This window comes from Orcinus orca, chromosome 2 (assembly GCF_937001465.1).
Source record: "Orcinus orca chromosome 2, mOrcOrc1.1, whole genome shotgun sequence".
Lineage (NCBI taxonomy): Eukaryota > Metazoa > Chordata > Mammalia > Artiodactyla > Delphinidae > Orcinus > Orcinus orca.
This window is the reverse complement of record NC_064560.1, coordinates 21,341,342-21,356,603: the sequence shown is the minus strand read 5'-3', so window position 1 is coordinate 21,356,603 and position 15,262 is coordinate 21,341,342. Positions and strand designations below refer to the sequence as shown.

At 40.4% G+C, this 15,262-nt stretch overlaps 1 protein-coding gene across 1 annotated transcript in view; it reads left to right on the top strand.

Moving 5' to 3' along the window:
- CELF2 (CUGBP Elav-like family member 2) overlaps nt 1-15,262 on the top strand; it is an 830,917-nt gene that overhangs the window by 205,818 nt on the left and 609,837 nt on the right. The window lies entirely within an intron of this gene.

Sequence of the window (15,262 nt, the reverse complement as noted above, 5' to 3'; positions counted from 1 at the left end):
TAAGAGCTTGCCTCTTTTGCAGACTTAAGATGGACAGCTTCAAGATACCTGCTAAAAAGGTAGTGATGGTGGTTAACTCACGTGAATTTGATTTTCAGGTTTTCTGCTTTTTATGCTTTTTGGTGTGTGAACATTTCTGTTGTTTCTCTTTGGATTTTTCTCTTCTGGATTGTGTTTACTGTTGAGTGTGCTCCATCACCTCTTTGGAGCACATTTATATCAAAGCTTAGTTGTTGTTGAATATTGACCTCCCTGTATGACTATTTGATTTCAGATTCCTATACCGCTATTACTTTTGGTTGTTTGCAATGTGTTTTATTTTGTTTATCCAAAACATCAGCTTCTTTTGAAAAAAATTATTTTGAACAAGGTTACTGGAAGAATATATAGAAAATTAGGGCTATGATGATAGTTTTGAGGTTGGAAGCAACCAACAATATGCCAACGCCATCACTCCTGAATTGACAAAATGGCATACCACACCCAATGACTCTCAGTGTCACATTACACCCGTTCATACCACTCGGCAAGAATTTGTGGAAAGAGATCATAATCATCTTTTTCTTATCTGTGATTTTAAGGATCAAAATAACAATACTCAAATTTAAAAGGATAATTAATTTTCCTTCTTAAATAATTGAACACAGGGGCGCTGTCCCCACTGTAGCGTTTCTATATCCAGACCTCGTGAAGATTTACGCACTGCCCATTTTTCAAGACAGCCCAGGAGATGCACTGAATGAAACTAATCATTCTCAAGTCATCCTCATAGAAAGGCTATTCAGCATCCTTTTCCTTCTTCTCTTAGGTTTTTAAATATCATTGCAATTGAATATTGATAAACTCTGGAGCATTGTTACTGATAAATGATTTCTATTAATAGCAATTTCATTCATTAGAGCTTTTTAATTTGTTTTGGCTTTGTTGGTTTTCATGCTTGTGTCTTTCATTTTTTTAATGCATTCCATTTTTCTGTTTCTTTTCGAAGTTTTAATCCAATTACCAGCCCTGTAAACAAGCGTTTGCTGCATCTCCAGTAGGTGCACTGAACTGTGAGTGGAAGTGATTTCTGATTAAAGACAGGCTAATTTTCAAGGGACAAGAGGAACAAAATGCAGTGAACTGAATAAAAGAATAATGGATGATACCTTGTTAGGAGACATATGGCACAGAGTTAGAGCACAGATGGAAAAGGGAGAACTTAGTTCATCCTAGAGTACATATGCATTGCATGGATGTGGTTGTGATCTGGGTCACATATGATCTGCTTGGTTATGAGGGGGAAGTTATTTTGCACACTTTATTGCTCAGGAGTGTTCAATAACATTAGATTAGCTTCTCTAATTGAGAGGGTGACAAAAAGCAATTTAGATCCTGTAAAGCCCTTGAGTTTTGTCAATGGGGCCAAAAGCATATGCCCTTAGGCAAGAGCATTTCCAGGATTTCTGGATTTTTGATTTCTTATCCTTCTCCTCCTTTCTTGGTTCCCTTTCTCCACCCTTTTTTTTTTTTTTAGAACTTCTACCTTCACGGCCTTCTACTCCCACAAAATAATCTCACGAATTTCCTGCGCCTTGAAGTGTGATTAATAACATCTTGAGAGTTATCTGTTACAACCTTCACGCTGTAACAGGCTGTCATGTCTGGGGATCAAAAGAGGCACCACTGATGATGGAGAATTATGTTTGTTTTAATATGAGACAAGTTGGGCAAACAAAGGGAGTCATTGGACCATCACAAAGCCCCTAAAACGTGGGGGTCACACTACAGAGTGGCTTGATCCTCCATCAGTGTGAAGGCTGACCATGATTATTACCTATTCAAAGCAGAGGCAAGACAAAGTGAGTTTGGAAACTAGACGTCACTGTTTTCTGGCCCTATTCTTGCCAGGCATCTGAGTGATGGTGTGAGGGGCGGGGATAGTAAGCCCTTTGCATTGGCAGAGGGTTCAGTAGAATAAAGTTTAAAAATCACAGCTAATGAGTACTTTGTCATGTTAAGCCACCTTCCATCACAAGAAGAGAGCGTCCTGTTTTGAAGCTCCTAAATGGGAGAAACAAGATTTATAGGCTACAGAGTTTTCAAGGAAACCGGCAGGCACATAACAATCACAGCACTGGAAGCTACTTCACTGAGAATTTAACCACTACAAGTTAAGATTCCTCCGTAGTAATGAATTCTCTTTAGTCAAAGCAAAGCTCATAAAGGCAGGAGACTGAATACATGGCCACCAGAGACCAAAATATCAATTTTTCGAAGAAAAGAAGAGCTTGAAAGGGCTGTCAGAGCAAGTTAAACGTAGTGGTGCGAAAATAGTAAACTCTTCATTTGCTCCATGTGTCGTGTGGATTTGAAGAGCCTCTGGAAATGGGGAGTCCAGAGGTAGATAGATCAGCTCAAACTTTGGCCCTGGTCTCCTCTTCTCAGAGGCCACAGGATACTGTATCAAACATCTGCCTTCTGATGGTTTCATGAAGCATAGTCGCCTCTACTTAGTAATGCAGCTTAACATATTTCTTTCGGTGCTTTGGGCAAACATTAAATCATAAAACCTTGCACAGTACTTAAAAGACATTTAGCTGCCAAATGATGAATAAAATGGGTGATTTAGACACTGAAATCCAAAGCTTGATGTCATTTTTGTCATCTCATTTCATTATACTATAAAATACAAAGCTGTAATTCATGACAATGACAGTCATACACCATATATTCTGTAGATTCACTTCTAACACTAGCAGAATGCATTTCTGACAGACTGTATAACCCATATATAACTAACAAATAGGGCTTTTGTCTCAGGGGCCAAACCTAAAAAATCAGGTGGTCGTTTAAATCCTGACTTAATATGAGGCTGACTTTGTAACTCAGGACCCCTCTTGATAAAGCAGACTTTTAGAAACAGTCTGTTTCCTAATAGACCAAGGGCACTTGCAAGAGCTAGATAAAGAGAATAAACACAAATAAGACTTTAGTAAATAAAAACTGACTTTCAGAGGGTGAATAATCTAGTTTGGTTTTCTACATTGATCAAATTCACTGAACAATTGCTTAGTAGACCTCTTTCTTTACTTAAAGAGTCAGAGAAAAGAGACCACTTCAGAATGGAAATGTCAGGGCAAGGAGTGAATTGCCTTCTATGGTCTTTGTCACCCATAATTGTCACAGGATTCATTGTAAACCGCAGCTGAGTCATCAGGACCCTGACGTGACTGGGGAATTTTATTCGCATTTCCTCTGTCAACATGGTGACCATATTGTGAGAAGTTGGACTTCATTGTTGACAAATAGTATTTGATTCTTTCAATCTGTTGATAAGATTGGGGGAGTGTTTTACTTTGCATGGTCCTACGCTGTTTGCAGATTAGCTGGCAAGGAGTTTGAAGTTATCACCATGGAAGTCTAAGTCAGATAACTTAAAAAGGAAACTTAATTGCTGAAAAACTCTTAACTTCTGGGGGTGTGTATATGTGCTTCGTAACCTCTTGTTAACTCATCCCTTCTCCAGTCAAGCAGGGCCAACTCCTCATCGTATCATCAGGGCTGGTCTATCCTCTGATGACTGGTTCTGTGATGTGACTTTCTCATCTTCCTGTATCTGTGGCTCTGAGTCTGCCCTCATTTCACATTCTTCATTAAAGCTTAAGTAATGGTTTTCCTGCCTAAATTCTTGACCTGTCATAATTGTATACTCCTTAATCCTTATTTCAGAACACTCACCCCTCATCTATTTTGGTTTTATTTTCCTAGATCTGATATGTGTCTGAGGACCACTGCTCCCTTCCTATCCTCAACCCATGAAAACACCCTGTGCTTAAACCCCGTGGCACCTCTTCCATATCAGTATTTCAAAAGAGTCTATTGTAAAGTCACTGCACAGATTGGCATAATTGCAAAGCACTGATGCTGTGCATCTGAGAGGGTTTTTTTTAATGGATACCATAGTCTATGCCCAAAAGGGCTGCCATAGAAATACTAAAGGTTAACTTTCCTCCACCTCAGTTTTGCTACTGAAATTAGCTAGAGCTCATTTGAGAGATAAATTTGCTCTTTAAAAATTTATTTCCTCTGCATTCATTTTCTTTTCCTATGAATGGGAACCTGAGATCTCATAAAACTGAATTAAAATTATCAAATACTATTGAACCAACCTAATGAAAATTTTAACCAAAAGTCATTGTAAATTACGTATGTGCTATACTGGGAACACAAGCCTTTGTAAAGTAGATATTGTTCTTATGTAAACTCATGAATGGAGACTTTCCTGAGTAAATTGCTTCTTAATAACATCAGAGAGTCATTGGCTGGGTAAATATCTCCCTGAGGCATTCACTGAGATTCTTGAATTCAAATGTTCAATAGAACTTCCTATTTGTCACCTTTACTAACGAGTTTTTCTTTATGAAATCATTAGAATGAAAAAGTTAAATTTTGTGTCTAATTTCTAGAATTAATGCTCTTTAAAAGACCTCAAGGACTTGAAATTTGTCTTGCTGGAATGCGCCATTTACATAATTTCTATTGCCCCAACATTTACACTCCCCAACCCACTGTCAATTTGCTACCTGAAGCAGGAGGGAAAAAATGGTCAGAACAGCCCGAATATCTGGGAATTTCTGCTAAGAAGACCAGTGGACCTTCTCAAAGGACCGGATAGTAAAATCATTTCTCCCATTCTAACTTGTGATCCAAGCATCTAAAATCTTTTTTTTTTTTTTTTTTTGCGGTACGCGGGCCTCTCACTGCTGTGGCCTCTCCCGTTGTGGTGCACAGGCTCCGGACGCGCAGGCTCAGCGGCCATGGCTCACGGGCCTAGCCGCTCCGCGGCATGTGGGATCTTCCTGGACCGGGGCACGAACCCGCGTCCCCTGCATCGGCAGGCGGACTCTCAACCACTGTGCCACCAGGGAAGCCCTCTAAAATCTTTATAGTTGTTATTTCTAAGCCACACATTCCCAACAAGTCCTACTGTGGAATTGTTGAAATACTTCATTCTGCAGAGCCCTTTAACATAGAAAATGAAATGCTTGCTTATAAACCAACCTGAACTGTTCTTCCACATGTGGAGCAGCACAGCAATGCCAAGAGGTTTCAAAGATGCCACTCCCATGACCATACTCAGAAAGAAAGATGCAAATAGATTATAATAATTGTTTTCCTGCCCTGTCCAGATCCTGCCCAGGCTCCTCCTGTTTGTGCCTAAATACATTCCCAAATATACAGGTGATTTCCTACCACTAAGCCAATAGGATATTTGCTGCATGGCAATACAGAGAACATCCTGAGTGCAACACGGGGAATTCAGTGCATTGCTCCCCGACCACTAAGTGATCACAGCACCCCTGTAAGATTTATAGCATTTAGCTTCCCCCAAAATTGAACCAACACCGTAAGACTAATTGATGATGATACAATTGGTACCCTTCTGAGTGCCATAATTTTATATCACCTTTGCAATATATCCAGTCAAAAAAGTGTTTTTAACAAAATCATAACATGAAAAATTAAAAAGAGTACTTGAATTAACTTCACATTACTGTGAAATGTTTTTAAACATAGAGGCTAAAGATATTAATAAAAGTTACTCAAGGATGGTTTTATGCCAGTGAATTTGCTCCTGAGCCAACACCCAAGAAGACATGCGAATCACCACGACACAAGACGGACTTGCTGAAGAACCCAGATTAGCAAATAATTGAGCGTGTACCCTAACCTCTACAAAGAAAACCTTATGTTCAGCCACATATTTTAAACAGAAGTGAAAGTTGCTTCCACATTATGCTACAGTCATTGAAATACATGTATTCTAACAAAATTCTATATATATTTGTAACCTTTTTCTGCTGAATTTCAAATCAAATCCAATATGAATGAAATCGAATATGAAATCCCACAGAAAATAGTTCCCAGGTCAACTCACTCAACAAGTATAAGTTGAAAACAGATTCTAGTGGGAGGAGTCTGAGAAGACAAGATTGAGAATGAGGGTTAAAGAGTGACCAGTTCTGTGGAGCGGTAGGTGTGATGCACACACATAGGAACCATGGTCATATCATCTCTCCACTTTCTAAACTCTCTCTTCTTCTTCCAATAAGAAGAGACTGCAGGGACTTCCTCTAAGACCACAGGGATTTCCTCCAAGACCACAGGGATTTCCTCCATGCCAAAAGACTCTCTGACCTCACATGAAGTTTCCAGAACTTTGCAACTTTCCCTCTTTTGACTGGTTCATTACAGAGTCTGAGTTGCAGGTGTCACCTTCTAGGGTATCATGTACCCTTATGTCTGTAAATCCCCTTACAGGATTGAGGTTTAAATTATACAAAGCCAGTATGTTTCCTGCCTATTAATTCTGTATGACTAAAATTATCTATATATCTTATTTATTGAGTTATCCGTATCTATGCTAAAGCAGTACACTACATATGATGTACTGAGTTGCCAAAATAAAGGTAGAAAAATAAGTCAAGAATGCCCACCTGTTCCCATCAAGCATCCCATCCGTACATTCTGGTTGGCAATCGTGCAGGCCTTAAAGAGAGAACACCTGGATGCAGTATCCCAGCTCAACCTCCTTCAAGCTCTGTATCTTTGGAAAAATTTTCTTTTGTTTCAGTTTCCTTTTCAGAAAAATGGAGAATCACAATATTTCCTATCTTTCAGTGTGATTTTATGAATTAGATAATAAAATATATTTAAGATGCTTGATATCATGACTGGGACATGTTATCATGACATCCTGACAGAACAAGGTGAAAGAAGTAATTGTCCACCTGGAGCAAGCATCCAAGCTGAATTTGGGGGGAAGCTGAGTATAACACATGTTTGTAAAGCGTCCTAAATAACAGGACAGGAACACCAAGGACAAGGCCTGGGAATTGCCAACATGGTAGTGACTTTTTGAAGGATATTTCTGATGGGACAGAGGTGTGGAGAATCGGTGATAAATTACCAAAGCAGCTCTTGGATGACAGCTGTCCACTACAAATAAGGAGGACCATGGCAAACCCATCTTATTAAAAGTGCTCCCAAGCACTGCTTAGGGCAAGGTGTGAGAATAAGGAGTTATATACAGACCGGCTCTGTAGGCATCCACAGAGGGTTGACATGGCAACCCCAAGCCCTTGCAGATCAGTCATTTCATTTCATAGATCCTAGAAACTCAACTAATAGGACAGTCAACTTATGGTGGAATATTCAATTTAACTGGAAAATGGCTCCAGGAGATCTTAAGCCCATGGAATTGATTCGTGGAGCTCAGAGTGGTAGAACAGATCTCCGAATCAGGATGCTCCTGTGACGTGATGCATTTAACTGACTTCTCTGCTATAACATGTCAATAATAATACCTCCATCTCTCAGGGTGTGGGGAGGATTAAATAAGAAAGACAAAACATTTGAAATTGCTGAGCAAAGTCTTTGTTGCAAAGTAAATGATATACACATGTAACTTTCCATTTTTTGTGCTTCCTAATTCCTTCTACTTTATAAAGCAGAAATACTACATTTTCCCCAAATTATATATCCGTTAGTTTTCAGGATAACCCATGCAAAATATGAAGCAGTCTTCTCAGTAAACTGCAGGTCTGGGGCTCTGGTCCAAGAACATGCTTGTCAACAAAACCATTTTGGGCACGACTGCTTCCCAACTTCTGTTTTATTCTCTCTCACTTAACAGAAAAGTCTGCAATGAAAGACTTCTCATAGCATCCATCTATTGATTATCATGAGCAAGCAGCAAAGGACGATACAAAAATTAAAGAGCCATTTGCACACATACCAACACGGAAGGAAGGGTTGTCTGGAGTCATTCTTTTCAACAATACTGACATAGAGTAATCATCATCTTAATCATCACTCTGGATTATAAAATTCAGTAATGAATTCTGTCTTTGCAACTAGCTTACAGGGTGGCTTTAGGTTCATATATGTAATATGCTGGTTAATTGGTTTATATGACATGTAATAACTATTATGTATATATAATATACAATTACATACTAGTAAATTAGTATATATGTTACACATATTATACATCTACCATGTAGTATATAAGATATAGTATATACATTATGTATTAGGGTATTATATACACTAGTATATTATATATCTACTATATATTATAGTAGATATCTGCTATACTGTATTATATATCTACTATATACTATAGTATATATTTACTATTACATAATATACATTATATAATATAGTATATATGTATATATGTAATATATATATAGTATATATATATGTGTATATATATATATATCTTATTTTCTTCACAGTACAATGCCTCACTTTCCTCACAGCGATTTTTTGATGAGCAAATATGCTAGAAGATGCAAAAGGTCCTTTGAAAAATTAATATCCCAATTAATTATCCCAATTATGCTGCACATTTACTTATGTATAAACATGTACACATACACATCAAACTTACCAAAGAAAATAATACATGTTTTGACGACAACTCCTTTTAACTTTCTAATCACTAAATGAACAAACATGATCATAATTATTCAATCAGGATAGAAGAGAATTTCTATAAAACTTCAGGGTTTCAGTACAATTTGTCAGTCCCGTAGATAAGCTCAGTGATAGAATACTTCGTTCTGACTGAGGCCTGGGAGCCGGGCAGTGTGCTAGGGATGGGATGGAGGCAAGGGTGAGTGATTCACATGCAGCCCTGTCCTTGTGGAGTTGGACAGTTAAACGTTTAGTAAATAATGGCACAAATAGATGTATAATTGCAAATTGGCTCAGTGCACTAATGGATAAGGATAGCGCAAATAACACGGGCATGGGACCTAATCATCAAAGTATTCCCTGAGGAGCAGACATGTCTCCAGTATCTGAAGGGTGATTTGCGGTTATCTAGACAGACAGCATGGGGTGGAGGATGGAGAGAAAGGGAGAGGTGGGGCTGCCTTTTCCAGAAGAGGGGGTCTCCGATGTCCTGGCCGAGAGGATGGAGCATTCTCCTCAAGGCAGGAGGGCTTGCCTGGCTGAGGGACTGTGAGAAGGCCTGTGTGAGGGGCGCTCAGGAAGCAGGAGGGGCCGGGGCTGCCAGACAAGCCTGGGATCTCCTGGGGCCTTGCTGACTCTGTCAGGGATGTTGGTCTTTATTCTAAGAGCCATGATACACTGCTTCTGGCTTTCAATTGGAGTGACTGCTCTGGCGACCAATTGTGAAGAGAATGGGGTCTTCAGTATATCTTCCAGGCTTCATACCCCTACCTTCATCTTAGGGGAAACTGGTCTTATACAGAGAGAAATAGCATCTCTATACTTAAATGTTGACTTTTTCCTTTTTAAAAAATTTTTGTGGAAATATAGTTGATTTACAATGTTGTGTTAGTTTTAGACGTACAGCAGAGTGATTCAGTCACACATATACATCTTTTGTACATTCTCTTCCATTATAAGTTATTACAAGATATTGAGAAGAGTTCCCTGTGCTACACAGTAGGTCCTTGCTGGTTATCTGTTTTATATATAGTAGTGTGTATATTTTCATTCCAAACTCCTAATTTATTCCTCCTCTCCCTCCTTTCCCCTTTGGTAACCATAAGTTTATTTTCTATGTCTGTGAGTCAAATGTTGGCATTTTAATAATTCCAGAAAAAAAAACTCCAGTCTTTACCTTAAGCTGGAAATATGGTCCCCACAAGAGATCTGAAATTCCCTGACAAGAGGTTTACTCCTTTGGCTTAAAGTCTTGATCCCCATTAAAATGCTAAAAAAAGAAAAAGAAAGAAAGAAAAAGAAAAAACAGCCTAAGAAGTAGCACATAAACCCCATCTGTATGAAAGTATGAATCAATCATTGAATCTTTTCAAGGGAAGAGGTTTTGTTTAGGAAGAGATAGAATAAAACCCAAATATAGGAAGATGGGTGGGATGAAATGAGTAACACCAGGGAGACAAAGAGAACCCCAAAAACCACATTCACAGACTTTACAATTTAATCTAATCACTCCCTTGTGTGAGAAAAGTTTGCATGAAACCCCCAAATCCCAAGTTCCAGCTTCATCATGGCTTCTGTTGTACCTCAGCTTGAGGATCCAATCCTGATGTCTCCCTTTTTGCTACTATGATGAATAGCAATTGTGAGGCCTAAACTTGGATTTGTCAGTGGCACTCAGGTATAGCAACTCATAAAAGCTCAAAGTAGTATTTGCATTTTTCCTGGAATAGAAAACACCAGGCTTCCAGTTGGAAGCCCCAGCCAGAGAGGAAGAAGGCGGGCTGCAGCAAGCATGTGAGGAGGAGGGCGTCTGTGAGCCTCCTGCCAACGCAGAGACAGATGCTGCATCCCAGCCCGCTCAGAGGGATTAGACAGACAAAACCCAAACACAGAAAGAGATGCAAATATCCCCAAGAACTGGGATAGCTCGGAGCCTCAGCTCCAAATGGCAATTACTGGAAGTCTCCAGAGCCTGGTTAAAAATAGATATGCAGGTTTCTTTGTTCACATGTCAGAAAGGGTCATCCCATCAAATCAGAGTCCCATCACCCTCTTTTCACCCAATAGCTGAGTTGTCAACCGTTTGCACCTGTAAATCTTGGTTACAGTACTGTCACAGGGTCTAAATTAGCATGCGCCCTTTCAATTATATTCAAATACCACGGTTTCCAGGTTTTCACAGGACGTGCATGATATGGGGATGCATATACACATAATAAGTGTAAACATTGCTATACCCAGGTTCCCCCCCCCCCCCGAATAGCCTCTTGGTGTGCAGAGAGAGAGAGAAAGAGAGAGAGAAGGGGCGGGGAGCAGTCTCATGTTGCCGGCAGGCAATTTAGGCAAACCAGGAGTTAGGGCTGGATGGAGGTGAGGACAGCCACATCTGATCTTCCTTTTCTGCTGCCACCTCACTTAGGGAGCTTTAGAAAGTCCCTCACACTGCAGCTTTCCTCGTCTCCATACTTAGGCAAATCCCTCGCTACCCACCTTTGCCCAAGAAACACTGTACAAATGAATTAGATTTAATCTGAATGACTCATGAACTTCTGCTAAAAGTGCTTAAATTTGCAGTCAACTCCAAATTAGACTTGGTAATTGAAGGAGCCGCGGTACAGATCTGCCCAAGCAACAGACAGTCTAAAAGTCATTTTCACTTGATTCTGGTAGGCAGTGTTTGATTTTTGAGGGGAGCAGTGGATTTGCTTCCCTAATTAGTTTTCGCTTGAGCAGGTATCCAACTTGATTCTCTTCCGTCAGCCCTGCCTGGCTTAACACAAAAGTATACAGAACAAAAAGGAAAAGACCAAAATGTAAATTTTGCCATTGAAAGAGGACATATGTCCATGCCACTCTCTCACTTTGTCACAGCTTACCCTTCCCCCTCCCCATATCCTCAAGTCCGTGCTCTAGTAGGTCTGTGTCTTTATTCCCGTCTTACCCCTAGGTTCTTCATGACATTTTTTTTTTCTTAGATTCCATATATATGTATTAGCATACGGTATTTGTTTTTCTCCTTCTGACTTCACTCTGTATGACAGACTCTAGGTCTATCCACCTCACTACAAATAACTCAATTAAAAAGCAAATATTAAAAAAAAAAGAGGACGTAGCCACAAAATGAACAATTTGCAAATTCTTAGTTAAGTCTAGGTTTATCTCTACAGAGAGGGGTAGTGGTATGCTTAACTTTTTATGCTTGCCAGAAATTTCCTTTTCACTTGACTCACCCCTTTATGTGTCTCTCAGCTCTTGAGTCTTTAAAATTTAACCTGGCTGAGGAGCCTCCACACCACCCCCCACCAACCCAAATGCACCCCTGTAATTGTGTTCATGTTTGGGACATCTTAACCAAGCGTATTACATCTCTGCAGTAGTTCCTTCCACAGATAAGCGAGCATTTTAGGAACTAGCCCACCCTCTAAAGACTGGTCCAGATCTTTTTTTTTGGCTGCGTTGGGTCTTTGTTGCTGAGTGTGGGCTTTCTCTAGTTGTGGTGAGCGGGAGGCTACTCTTCGTTGTGGTGCACGGGCTTCTCATTGCGGTGGCTTCTCTTGTTGCAGAGCACAGGCTCTAGGCACTCGGGCTTCAGTAGTTGTGGCTCGCGGGCTCTAGAGCACAGGCTCAGTAGTTGTGACGGACGGGCTTAGTTGCTCCACAGCACGTGGGATCTTCCCGGACCAGGGCTCGAACCCGTGTTCCCTGCATTGGCAGGCGGATTCCTAACCACTGCGCCACCAGGGAAGCCTCAGATCTATTTTTGGTGACGGACAGAATTTCTTAGAGCTCAGGTAGACCTTTCTTTAAATGTAAGCAATTTTATTCCCCTGGCCCTTTTCTAGCATAAGTTTTCTTCCCTGAAATAGGTACAAAATAAAACCTCCTGTAAAACCGACTCTGCTGCAAACCATTTATGGTGTTTCCCCAAACAGGCCATTCTATCCTTTCTGATAGCTCTCAGCAACTCTTCTGTCCCTGGTGGGCCCCAGCCTAATCTCCTCGGAACCTACAGGCATATTGTAAAGCAATGTCTTTTGCTACCTCACTCTTTGCCCTCCAGATCCCTTTGAATAGCAACTCAAAATTTACATTTCTTGACATGTTTTGAAAACTGTTCTTAACCTTTCATGTATGTTAACTCATTTAATTACATGTCTATGGATGGATACCTTTATTAAGCACATTTTACCTAGTAAGTGGTAGAGTGAGAATTCAAACCCAGCAGGCTGATTCCAAGACCCATGTTTCTACTCCACACCTCCATCTAACAGTGAGACGGTCCCCTATCCTGGAATCTACACTTATCCTAACTGCTGTGGCTCTACTAAGGATACAGTATAATACTTACAAGTCAACACAAAAACACAGCTGTACGTGGGTCCTTTCAACTCTCAGTGGTCTCCCAATGGCTCTCCATCATCAATTAAGACAGAATGTCTGCACATGGGGTTTGGTGTGTTCAAATAGCTCCCCAGGTGGCTCGGTGGACAGCCAAGGTTGAGAACCATTCATCAGGATTAATGGAAGAGGAGGAGGAGATGATGGGGAAATGATGGGTAATAAAAATCTAGGTGCGTTAGATTGTGAATCCCAACATTATCCCTGGCCTGCGTACCATTCCACACATAAAAATGTGTAGCCTTTTCTCAGACAAGGGAGACTTACATGTAATTAAGTTGGCCCTCCTTCTTTCTTGAAGGGAAAATCATAAAATCCTAATCAATACAGCAGTAGGGTAAATGAGGAGGTTGGGTAAAAGAACATACATGAGCTCTTTTCTACCTTGAAAGATCTGTGATTGCAGAGAAAAACGTGAGAGTAATGCTAAATGGCAACCTTAAAATGTCTTTTTACCTCTCTTCCTCATTTTGCATGTACCGTAGGCCTTCCATCGTTCTCACTTCAGTACTCCGTAAGCTAGATAATTATTTGCAACCCCCTGCAGTCCCAAAGCTATCTCTGAGCAAAGATGTAATGTCTGGGTTCTATAGTAAGATTTCTGATTACCAAGACTTCATTATTTTTGTGAAACGAGCGACGATACGTTTATCCCGAGGTACTGGAAAGTTTTATCATAGACTGTTAAGTCTGAACTACCACTGTCAAAACAAAGGGATGAAGCAGACTGTGCGATTTTGCTTTCCTTGACTCTTGTCTGTGTGTTTGCATGCCCGCTCATCTGAAAAACTTGGTAATTCACAATGGGGCTCTCTGTCATTAGTCTGAATTAGGAAGTTTCTACTGTGTTTTAGAAACCAAGTTGAAGTCCTCAGGAGGTGAAATGCTTGAATAAAATGATTTTCATTATTGTAACTCATATTTTTATTAAACGTGTATTACTTTTCAGAAATAATGAACAATAACATAATAATTAATAACCAAACATACATCAAGGGGTACTTTATTTCAAAGTAGAAACTTAAAAGACTAACCTTCAGCCTCTCTGGCAGTGGAGGATAGTGTCTGGTCTCTCTGAGACCATTTTTGCTGGAAAGTTTGGGCTGAGTTTACTCCCAGGGAGGCACACTGTTTTCTCCTTCATCTTGCCATCTGCATTGATGTCCTGCCGTATCATGTCTATCGGGTCCCAATGTATGCTCTTAACCATAGAAGTAGAAGTTTTAATGATGTTCTTAGTATTTAATAATATTTAAGGGTGAGAGAGTGCCAGCATTCCCGTTAAAATATCCCATCCCCCCTGACGATACCAGCAGACATGAAGCAACTTGTATAAGAATTTTTTTTCTCCTCTCTTTCTCCTCCTGTGTATCCAACCCACTTCCCTTTAGACGCTTCCACAAATGAACATAAAGTCACAAGATACATTTGTGAAGCTCTCGAACTGTCTGAATGTGTGAGACCCATTTTCCTCTCCCTTCTCTGGCTCAGCATCCCTGAACTCACTGCAGTGCAGAAGTCTGGCTCCCTCTCGTAGGAAGCTGGAAGAGATCAGGGTGAGACATTTCTTTACCAACGGGATGACTCTCGGAAGCATTTGTATTTAAAACATTTGATTCCTATTTTGGAATGAAAGGCTGTGTTTGAACTTTAAGGTGAGACCAGGGGAGTAAGCGTCCTGCTGGGTAAAGAAACACCACCTGAAACTACACACTAAAACGTAAAGTGGAGCCTCAAAATCTCACTCACTTAGCACTTAGGAGGTCAGAAAAGAATATGAGTTTGGGCTCATTTCTTTCCCCCAAAAGCTTCTTGGATTTCTCGTCACCCCCCTCCCCGTGGAAATCAGGATGAACTACTTTTTTTTTTTTTAAATAAATCTATTTATTTTTATTTTTGGCTGTGTTAGGTCTTCGTTGCTGTATATGGGCTTTCTCTAGTTGCGGCAAGCAGGGACTACTCTTCGTTGAGGTGCGCGGGCTTCTCGTTGCAGTGGTTTATCTTGTGGAGCACGGGCTCTAGGAGCGTGGTCTTCAGTAGTTCCGGCGTGCAGGCTCAGTAATTGTGGCTTGCGGGCTCTAGAGTGCAGGCTCAGTAGTTATGTCACATGGGCTTAGTTGCTCTGGGGCATGTGGGGTCTTCCCGGACCAGGGCTCGAACCCATGTCCCCCGCATTAGCAAGCAGATTCTTAACCACTGCACCACCAGGGAAATCCCGAACTACTTTTTTTTAGTAACAATTTTGTTGGAACAGAGTCATACCCATTCACTTATATATTACCTATGGCTGCTTTTGGAATGATATAGTAGAGTTAATTAATGGGTCAGAGACCATATGGTTCACAACACCAAAAATATTTGCTCTCTGGTCCTTTATAGAAAAAGTTTGCCCTCCCTT